Here is a 12,536-nt window from a genome sequence, read left to right on the forward strand (position 1 = left end):
TTAACCACTTTTTATTATATTTCCCCTTCAACTTCATAACTCGTAGTTTGTCTTGGCCCAACACGATTTTGAAACTGATCTCAGCCCAAAAACAAATACTACCCAATAGAAAATCCAAATAACACGGCAGCCCAATCCCCGTTCTTAAACTATCTTCACGATTCCCTTTTTATTTTATTTTTTTATTTTTTTATATCTGCTTTTCTAAAATACAAAAGCAACAACTCCAGGTCCCTCATGATTATTGTTGTCGGCCAGTAACATAATTTAAATCGAAAATAATAACAATAGTCTAGTGAATGCAATCGTTGTTCGAGCAGGAAGCAAAGAAAATTAATCGCAGCGGTTAGGGTTGTAAACAATTAGATGATGACTGGAACAACAATGGTTCGATCATGGTGACGGTTCATGATTGTTTAAATCATAAAATAGGAGGTAACAACTCCCATTTATCGGTTCATCATCTTTACACGTATTAATCGTAATCTCCATCTTCTCATAATATTAACACCATTATTTTATTCTAATCATTATCGAACAGGACCCAACAACAGTAGTTCGAATGGCAGCAGAAAAATTGCAGTGACGGTTTTTGTGGGTTTGGTGATGGTAGGTTTCGAATGAAGCAAGGAACTAAAACTTTGATCATTGAACCGGAATATAAATACTCAGTTAGTTTTTGTTTTGGGTTGTAATATTTGAATAGGAAACATATTGGGTTGATGATGATGATCGATATGAGGTTGTTTTGGGTTTTGGTTTGTTAGTTGTATAAGAAGCCACAAAATAGTAAGCAGTATTATTCGATGATGATAATGATCGGATCATTGGTAGTGATGTTTGTCATTTGATATTGAAACAGAAACAGAAAAATACATAGGCATAGCAGCGATTATATCCAGGAAATAGGAGTGAGAGAGAGAAGAAGGGAGAAAAGACAGGTGGTAGTGGTTTGGTGTTTGATGATTAGTGAACGGTGTGTGTGGTTCAGCTAGTTGCCAGCAGAAGCAACAACTGCAATTGCAGTTCGAATACCAAATAAGATGACAGTAAAATTTGATTAAAGTGAAGGTTTGGTGTGGTAGGGTGACGGTTGAGGTGATTATGGGTGTTCAGTGGTGGTGTCGTGTGGGTTGTACATGGTTATCGTAAGGTGGTGGAGGTAGGGTGGTTGTGGTTTCAAGAGTGGTAATCATACATGGTGATGGTGGCGGTTATGGTGTTCACGAAGAAGAAGGAAGAATGATAAAGCTTTGGTGATAGTTGTTGAAGACAGTGGAAATAAGAAGAGAAAGAGGAAGGCATGTGGGTTTTGCTGTTTTCCATGTTATCTCTATATGTAAATATATTATGTATAGATATAGATAAGAGATAATGATAGATGGTAGTTTAAAACAATAACAGTAATCAATTAACTCAATTAGGTATAGTGAATTTTTAATAGTATAGCAGCCACTCTTATGTCCTATTGTACCGACAGTTTATCACGGACTGTGTATCGTGCGAAATCAGTGGCGAATAAAAGTGTTCAGAAAAATCTCATATTTTTAAATTAACTATATTTATTTATTTTGGTCATTATGGTATAAAATTTGCTCATTATCTATTAAATGAAAATTACATTAATTATTCACTCCCAACCCCAAGTAAAATATAAAAAGTTTTAAAATTCAACAATTAGTTCCTAAATACATTTTTAATAAGCCTAAATTTTATAGAACTCATTTTCAGATCACCGTTTATTTTAAAATCATATAAGTTCGAATTAAACTTCTCTAAATAATAAGCGTTACAATTATTAAATAATTATATTTGATATACTCTACATATATAGATTTATTTTAATAAAAATTTAATTATATTGTATATTATTATTTTAAGTTATTATATATATATATATAGTTATATTTATATGTATACACATTTAGTTACAAATAATGGTTCGTGAATCGTCGGAAATGATCTAAGTTAAATGATTGTAAGAAACTAGTTCAAAATTTTGAGACTCAGGATAACAAACTTTGCTTATCGTGTCGAAATCATATAAAGATTGAGTTTAAATTTGGTAGGAAATTTCCTCTGTCACACCCCCAAAATGGACCAGGGGTAATTGTGACCAATCATATCATAACACAGTTGTATAAGCGAGAACGACTCTAAATGAGACGTTTTATTTATTAAATAAACAGCGGAAGCATTATTCAAAGTTTTACATCATAAGAGTACAGTAAATGGAAAATGTCTTAAACAAAATGATAAATATGAATGATGGACTCCATGCAAGCAGCAAAGCATACATCAATCATCTAGTAGCAAGTAGCAGCTAGCTCAATCATCACCTGAGACAAAACACGCTTAAAGTGTCAACCAAAAAGGTTGAGTGAAATTCATAGGTTTATAAATAATATCCAAAGTTTTAGACCACAAGATTTAGTTTAAAGTTGATTGATATAGAAATATCAATCTAAAAGTGTTGCTGCATTTTGTAATATCGCTACTAAACAAGTTTACCCTATGACACCTTGTACTGTCAGTGTCGTGGAATCATTATTATGTAACCAAAGACCAACGGTCGAATGGTTAGAGACGTTACTCTCAATAGGCCTACTCGCAATAATTAAGTTTGCATTTAAATGTAGCAATTAACGATATTACGGTAGAGATTTAGCATGAATCAAAGCATGACATCATAGTTAACAATTTAGTACTTGTGTCTAAGCATAAAACAGTTATAAAGCAAGCATGTGTCTCACCCCAAAAGTTATAAAACAGTTATGAAACAGTAAAAAGTGGGGCTATGAAGTTCACCTTAGTAGCAAACGAAAGAATTGAACGGAAGGACGTGACCGAGATCTCAACCTAGAGATAGAACGTATGATCAGACATTGCCTAACAGACAACAGTATATAGTACTATATTGATAGTAATGGTTCACTAAAGAATTTCCATTTTCGGAAGGTTACTATTTATGAAAAGTTTCCACTTATAGTAATTTTCCAATTTTAGAAAGTTCGGGTTAATCTTTAGCAAGATGTTGTACAACTCTACTCAAACTTCGTTGCTATCAAATAAGTCAGGAATGACCAGATGTAACCGGGGGCCCAGGATTCTTGACCAGAATCTAAGTCATGGCATTCGAGATCCACAAGCTTACCCATAAATGGCAACCTAGACATCATTCACTTATGACCGTGAGTAGCGATGAAGTTCACATGAATTATACATTATCTTTGATTAATCTTCACTTTAGGTGTATACACACAACGAATTATTAATGTACTTAATAATTATATATGTGATAATATAACCTAAGTTTTATTTAATATTTAGTTATTATACCTTAGTATGTCTTATATATATTAAATATAATTACCTTTAAATAAATACCTAAATTACTTCAAAAATAATAGTGTTTTATTAATCGAACATTATTCAAAAATGTATAAATAATAAATTAAATATCTAAAAATTACATACATAATTTTTATAGTCTTAGTTAATCATATAGATTAGTAGAAAAATTTAAGAAAACGTTTTTATTATATTTTTGTATTTATTTTTGTTTTTACCCTTAATGTATTCACAAAATAATTTTAATTCTACATAATTACTAAATAAACCCAAATAATTATTTTTATAATTTTTATAAGTTTCTATCAGTCTAATAACCTATAGAAAAATATTTAAAAAAATATTATTTTATTATTTTATATTTATTCTTAATTTACCTTCGAATTACATAATAATAGAGTTTAATTATATAATAAATAACAATTAGACCCAAGTAATTATTTTTATAATTTTTTCAGATCTATATAAGTTTTAAAAACTCAGAAAAAAATTATATGTATTTTATTTTTGGTTAAAAGTATTTATTACGAATTTTACATTGTTTTTACGTTTAAACACTACATAATTCGTATTTAATTATAAATAATATTTCATAAATTATCAAAATTATTTTTATGCATCATAACACTTATAATACTAATTATAACATATAAACATAATTAATTTCGAATTTTATAAAGAATATACAATAAATATAAATATAAATGACAATATTAAAAAAAATTAATAAAAATAGAAAGTACCTCAAATTTTCTTCAAGGTTTTAAGAGAATAACTTAAGTTTTTGTGTTTGGCAAGAAAAAATGAATGAGGAGCCATGTATTTATAGGTAAAAAATGGTTGGTGAAAAGAAAAAAAAATAATAAAATAAAGGTGCCAATTTTGACAAAATAATAAAAACATGTTAAAAATGTTTTTAATAAGTTTTTGTTTTTGAAAATATTTAGTCAAAATTCATGGGCTCATTATTTAATTTTTTTAAAAAATCTTATTTCTTTTTTTTATATAAGCTAAAAATATAAATAATGATTAAAATAACTTATCATTTAATTAATAATTATGTTACATATAGTTTTATATATAATACACATTAATATTAATATTAACTAAAGTTATTTTATATAATTAGTATAAACTTTAGTTAACAAAACGTGTTGCCGAAAAAAAAATATTTAATCAACGTCGAATTTAATCATATATTAAGTATGGATAACAACTCTAGGGGCAAATTAGTCAATTCAAGTATGAAAATATGAGGGTTGTTATAGTACCTACCCGTTAAAGAAATTTCGTCCCGAAATTTGACAGAGATCGTCATGGTTGATAATAAGTATGTTTTCATGACGGATATGAGTTGTAAAATAGAGTTTTATCACTATTGAGTAATAAAACAATTCGATTACGTGAAGAGTATGAGTGAAGCTATCGTAAAAAAAATGAAATGAGGAAAATAAAGATTTGTTTTAACTCTTGACGTAATTAAAGTTGATTTTCGGAATTCAAGGGATTTAAAGAAAATCTTTATAATTTGTATAAGATTTGATTCTCCGGTAATTAAGAAAATTAAAATTGCCTTGATTGCTGTGTCTGGAATTTTGCTATAAATTAGCTTCCTCTCTTTCATTATCTTCACCACTTCTGTACTTTCTTTCTCGATTCATACTTTCAAAGATTGTGAAAATACTCCATCCAGTTCTTATCCTGGATATTTTTCTGACTATCGTTTCTGTCATTCTTCTTTTTCATTTACCCCCAGAGAAATCTGTTTACTTCTACAATTACCTTGGGGTTATAGTGTTTTTAATTCTCCCGTGTCTTTATGTTGCTATACGCATTGATATACACGGTTTGTAATTTTCGTATTGTTATCAGGCTTTATATTTTCCCTTATATGTCAGAGCTCTATGCTCTTATTTTTCCTTCCCGACTTCAAGTCAAGCGAATAATGGTCCAGAATTCGTAGGTACGAAGTTTCGAATGATCATAAAATACAAAGCAGAAGGAAAGGTAATAGTACGATTTGATTTATCAAATTACTAGAATTACTAAGGATAGAACTATCAAGAATATATGTTCTTGATATGTTCAGAGGTTAAGTAGAATGTAAAAGTCATGTAACATGGCAAATGATGATTATAAAGTCTATGAATCATCATCTTCCATTAAAAATTTAGCATGACTTACTGTAATATAATTACGTTGGCCTGACGTTATTATATTTTACTAACTCATGCTTCAATTCCCAACACTACTTCAAATCATTCAAAATTTAAACTTGTATGTTACAGAAATATAGAAACTAAAACAGTTTCCTTTATTATGTAACACAGATAGTGCGGAGTGATAAATAATTTCGGACAAGAATAGTTATGAAGGTATCTTTAGAAATATGGAGGATATTTATAACAAAAGATACGATGATATCTTAGAATTTTCTAAGATCAAATGATAACGAGGAAAACTCTTCTATAAGGATTTAGAATGCGTAAGGAGATCTTTTGTGGTTTTTATCAGAAATCGAATCATCTAGATTCTTTGATTACAGGTTTAGTCCTTGTGATTTGTCCACGGTCTCCTTCATGGTTTGCTCAATCTGTTTTTCAGTTCCAAATCTGAGCTTTTTCAATACGTCATTCTTTATCATCAAACTTTTGGCCATTAAGACCATCTATAGCTTTTGCTGCTTCGTCAGCATTCTCAAGGTTAACGAATCTGAATCATTGATTATCAGTCCGAGGTGTTTTCAAGAATTTTGAATTTAAAGTGTTTAAGCGTAAGATGCATCCATCAATGGATCTAACGGTTGACGAAGAAATGTTGTGATTTTCAAAAGTAAGGAATGGTAAGTTCGGTGGTTTGATGTGATAATTCATCATAGAATATGAATGAATATAATTCATGAATGTAGTGATCTTTAAGAAGATAACACTTGCTAAAGCTTTACTTAAATTCCGATATGTCAAAATCAGAATATATAATTGAATTTGTATAAAAATGGTTGTTCTTTAGTGAACGGATACATATGTGGATGTAAGTAGTATAGTTAATGACTGTTGAATCAGAATTGAAGAATGTACGGTGTAACATATTAATGTGAGATATAAATATTTCTCGGGTATTACCTACCCGTTAAAATATTTTCACCGTCAACAGTTTGTACAACAGAATATTTAATTACAATCTTTATGAAAATATACGTACATATATTTTTTTTCAGATGTAATAATAGATTTAATGAGTTAATATAATATTAAACTCATTTGATTTACGGTTGAAATGAGAATTAATAATCTCCAAACCTTAAAGATTTCATAATTGTCGCGAAATATTTCGCTAATGAAGTTATGAATCAATATTTCATCGTTCATTGTTATTGATATATCTCGGTATATGATGTTGGTGCTCGTGGATTTCTTGTGAAATTCACAAGGCACGAATAATGTTTTCTAGAAAGTTTTGAGTACATTAAAAATGGAAGTGTAAAATCAAACATGTATTTGAATAATACACTTGATTTATTATGAAAAATGGAGTTTATTGTGCTGAAGCAGTGATTAACGATTGTTAAGTCATTAACGAAGGATGTACATCATATCATATTAGTGATATGAATTAACCGAGTAGTATTTACTAGTTAAGATTCACACGTAATAGCTTAGTACGAAAAGATTTATTATTGTTCTAAACCATATATATATAAAGTATACATATATAATTCTCCAGGAAGAATGAGTCAATACATCTTAACTCATTATTACTAATATTCCTTGGTATCTATGGGGCGTATGATGTTAATGTTTGAGGTACTGAGTGTGATGTTGAGGCGTGGAATGCAGATGTTGTTGTTGGTGAAGCTAATGCTGTTGGTGGTGATGTTGATGGTACTGGTGGTGCTGGTTATGTTGCTGGTGCTGCTACTGGTGCTCGTAGGTTTTGCACCATATTTTCCAAAGCCACTACTCGAGCGCGAAGCTCGTTGACTTCTTCTATTATTCCGGGATGATTGGCGGTTCGGACAAGGGGATGAATAAGATCTGAAATTCTAGATATTATATATTCGTGACGGGATATCCTGGAAATGAGGGTGAAAATAGTGTTCCGAACGGGTTCGCCGGTAAGTGCTTCAGGTTCTTCGCCAATAGGGCAATGTGGTGGGTGAAAAGGATCACCTTCTTCACTTCTCCATTGATTAAGTAGACTACGAACCCACCCCCAATTCATCCAGAAAAGGTGATGACTAATTGGTTGGTTCATTCCGGTTACGCTGCCATTAGAGCTTGAGGAGTTCGAGGAATCAAGTGAGAAATCCATATTATCTGATCGGAATAAGGGTTTTTGTTATAAGATGAGTGTTGAATATTGAATGATATATTTGTCTTATTGATATACGTATATATAGCAAAAATATTTCCGTAATTTACGGAGGAAATTTAGGAAAAGTGTTAGACAAAGTCTATTAAGATAGATATGATAAGATATAATAAGATATGATGTGTCTATACTCCAATAATAGCAGTATGACGTGTATAGATCATAAAATGATAAGTATGTAATCTAATAATCTTTCGATTAAAGACTTTTAATTCTTAATGGCCTATTCAGGTCTAGGGGCTTGAGCTATAGGATCCTTTAAATCGGTAATCCAAACCCTTCCATTCTAGAGTTTCGTAGACGCCATCCGTCAAGAAAATTCAATAACGAGAAATAAAAGGTATAAAAGTAATGAATATGAGTAGTGATGACATTATAATGTCTTTGAGATTCTCGATAACTCAATGACATTTTTCGGTTCGCAAACTGATGCATAAAGGCATAAAGCATATAGGTACGTGATATAACAGGGAGTTATATACGTTTGAGTATGAATAGTAACAAATATAGGAGTTTCAAAAATTCATGGATAATATTTCATGTAATACATATGTAATACACAAAACCATGATAAATGACATAGGAATGTCGAGAACGGTGTCACATTTAAATGTGGTGGCGGAATTGAATACTACTTAGGAGAATGAGCAGAGTTCTTAGATTGGCTCGGCATTCTAAGATAAGTAAAGTTTCTAAAGTATAGTGTAGCATTTAACAGTTAAAGGCAACAATTAAAGGCACTATAGTCAAAGGAAGTTGTAGTCCTACATTGCTAAGGTACCTAATTGTATAAGGCACACATAAGATGCAATCCTGGTTCTCTACAACAACCTGCTCTGATACCAATCTGTCACACCCCCAAAATGGACCAGGGGTAATTGTGACCAATCATATCATAACACAGTTGTATAAGCGAGAACGACTCTAAATGATACATTTTATTTATTAAATAAACAGCGGAAGCATTATTTAAAGTTTTACATCATAAGAGTACAGTAAATGGAAAATGTCTTAAACAAAATGATAAATATGAATGATGGACTCCATGCAAGCAGCAAAGCATACATCAATCATCTAGTAGCAAGTAGCAGCTAGCTCAATCATCACCTGAGACAAAACACGCTTAAAGTGTCATCCAAAAAGGTTGAGTGAAATTCATAGGTTTATAAATAATATCCAAAGTTTTAGACCACAAGATTTAGTTTAAAGTTGATTGATATAGAAATATCAATCTAAAAGTGTTGCTGCATTTTGTAATATCGCTACTAAATAAGTTTACCCTATGACACCTTGTACTGTCAGTGTCGTGGAATCATTATTATGTAACCAAAGACCAACGGTCGAATGGTTAGAGACGTTACTCTCAATAGGCCTACTCACAATAATTAAGTTTGCATTTAAATGTAGCAATTAACGATATTACGGTAGGGATTTAGCATGAATCAAAGCATGACATCATAGTTAACAATTTAGTACTTGTGTCTAAGCGTAAAACAGTTATAAAGCAAGCATGTGTCTCACCCCAAAAGTTATAAAACAGTTATGAAACAGTAAAAAGTGGGGCTATGAAGTTCACCTTAGTAGCACACGAAAGAATTGAACGGAAGGACGTGACCGAGATCTCAACCTAGAGATAGAATGTATGATCAGACATTGCCTAACAGACAACAGTATATAGTACTATATTGATAGTAATGGTTCACTAAAGAATTTCCATTTTCGGAAGGTTACTATTTATGAAAAGTTTCCACTTATAGTAATTTTCCAATTTTAGAAAGTTCGGGTTAATCTTTAGCAAGATGTTGTACAACTCTACTCAAACTTCGTTGCTATCAAATAAGTCAGGAATGACCAGATGTAACCGGGGGCCCAGGATTCTTGACCAGAATCTAAGTCATGGCATTCGAGATCCACAAGCTTACCCATAAATGGCAACCTAGACATCATTCACTTACGACTGTGAGTAGCGATGAAGTTCACATGAATTATACATTATCTTTGATTAATCTTCACTTTAGGTGTATACACACAACGAATTATTAATGTACTTAATAATTATATATGTGATAATATAACCTAAGTTTTATTTAATATTTAGTTATTATACCTTAGTATGTCTTATATATATTAAATATAATTACCTTTAAATAAATACCTAAATTACTTCAAAAATAATAGTGTTTTATTAATCGAACATTATTCAAAAATGTCTAAATAATAAATTAAATATCTAAAAATTACATACATAATTTTTATAGTCTTAGTTAATCATATAGATTAGTAGAAAAATTTAAGAAAACGTTTTTATTATATTTTTGTATTTATTTTTATTTTTACCCTTAATGTATTCACAAAATAATTTTAATTCTACATAATTACTAAATAAACCCAAATAATTATTTTTATAATTTTTATAAGTTTCTATTAGTCTAATAACCTGTAGAAAAATATTTAAAAAAATATTTTTTTTATTATTTTATATTTATTCTTAATTTACCTTCGAATTACATAATAATAGAGTTTAATTATATAATAAATACCAATTCGATCCAAGTAATTATTTTTATAATTTTTTTCAGATCTATATAAGTTTTAAAAACTCAGAAAAAAATTATATATATTTTATTTTTGGTTAAAAACATTTATTACGAATTTTACATTGTTTTTACGTTTAAACACTACATAATTCGTATTTAATTATAAATAATATTCCATAAATTATAAAAATTATTTTTATGCATCATAACACTTATAATACTAATTATAACATATAAACATAATTAATTTCGAATTTTACAAAGAATATACAATAAATATAAATATAAATGACAATATTGAAAAAAATTAATAAAAATAGAAAGTACCTCAAATTTTCTTCAAGGTTTTGAGAGAATAACTCAAGTTTTTGTGTTTGGCAAGAAAAAATGAATGAGGAGCCATGTATTTATAGGTAAAAAATGGTTGGTAAAAATAAAAAAATAATAATAAAATAAAGGTGCCAATTTTGACAAAATAATAAAAACATGTTAAAAATGTTTTTAATAAGTTTTTGTTTTTGAAAATATTTATTCAAAATTCATGGGCTCATTATTTAATTTTTTAAAAAAATCTTATTTCTTTTTTTTATATAAGCTAAAAATATAAATAATGATTAAAATAACTTATCATTTAATTAATAATTATGTTACATATAGTTTTATATATAATACACATTAATATTAATATTAACTAAAGTTATTTTATATAATTAGTATAAACTTTAGTTAACAAAACGTGTTGACGAAAAAAATATATTTAATCAACGTCGAATTTAATCATATATTAAGTATGGATAACAACCCTAGGGGCAAATTAGTCAATTCAAGTATGAAAATATGAGGGTTGTTATATCCGGGTAGTCACAGACCTGGTAACCGACATTAACATCATGTATATAGAATATCCCCAAGACAGAAATCCATCTGTATAATATAAACTCGAAGTACTAAAGCATACCATTTTCCAGTATGGGGGGTGTTAGTGCCCGTAGATCTACCTTTAGGATTCGCGTCAATTAGGGTGTCTGCTCCCTAATTCTTAGGCTACCAAGCTAAAAGGGGTGATATTCGATTCGATAATCCAACCATAGAATGTAGTTTCGATTACTTGTGTCTATTTCGTAAAACATTTATAAAAGCAGCGCATGTATTCTCAGTCCCAAAAATATATATTGCAAAAACATTTAAAAATGGAGCAAATAATACTCACAATACTGTATTTTGTAGTAAAAATACATATGATGATATTGAACAATGCAGGATTGGCCTCGGATTCACGAACCTATATCATTTATATATACATTAACACATATATTTGTAATCGTACAAATTTATATATATCTTATTATTAATTGTTATTTTATTAATATATACTGATAACTTAATTAGATATTTATTTTTATATGTTTTAAATGAATAATTAATATTCATTACAAAAATATTATTATAGTTAAGTGTTATGTCGTACATATATTTTTATATAGAAAAAAAATCTTTATTTGATATATTAATAATACTAATAATAATAATGACAAAATCAATACTAATTATGAAATTACTAATAATTATGATATTACTAATATTAGAATTAATAAAGATACTATACATATAATAATAAAAGTGATAAGGTTAATAGAAATAACAATGATTTTAAAAATTGAAAAACTACCTCACAAGCTTTAAAAAAAATGCTGCCCATGCCCGGGCTCGAACCCGAGACCTCTCGCAAACCCGTTAACACTCCTAACCATTCAACCAAGGTCAATTTTCTGATTTATTTTACACCCGAAATATATTTAACCTTCTCCTATCTGCTCTAATTTCTTCTTCTTCATTCTCAATATTCAAATTTACCAGACCAGGGTTCAATTCAAACTAGTATCATTTTACACAATTAGTTTTAGGACACATAAACTATTAGAGATTGATTACGTTAATTAAAACAATAGGAAAATTTAATTAAAAAGCTGTTAACAGAAAAAGATGGACTCGTTTGAACTCAAAATCAAATTTAAGTTTAGAGGCTGTTATAGATCACGATCACAACATGAAAAATGTTTCAAATCCCTCTTAGAAACTTTCTGTAACTTTAATTTAATCTAAAACATCGAATTAAACTCGAATTTTATGATGAACAAGAAGATTGACTTTTGAAACGTAACCTTTGACTCCAAAATTCTTACATGATACTAAAAATTGGGATTTGAATCTTTTCAGAAAGTTTAAATGGAAGATTTAGAGTAGAACTGCATTAACACAATTTGAAATTGATTACGA

The sequence above is a fragment of the Rutidosis leptorrhynchoides genome, chromosome 2 (assembly GCF_046630445.1).
Source record: "Rutidosis leptorrhynchoides isolate AG116_Rl617_1_P2 chromosome 2, CSIRO_AGI_Rlap_v1, whole genome shotgun sequence".
In the NCBI taxonomy this organism is placed as follows: Eukaryota; Viridiplantae; Streptophyta; class Magnoliopsida; order Asterales; family Asteraceae; genus Rutidosis; species Rutidosis leptorrhynchoides.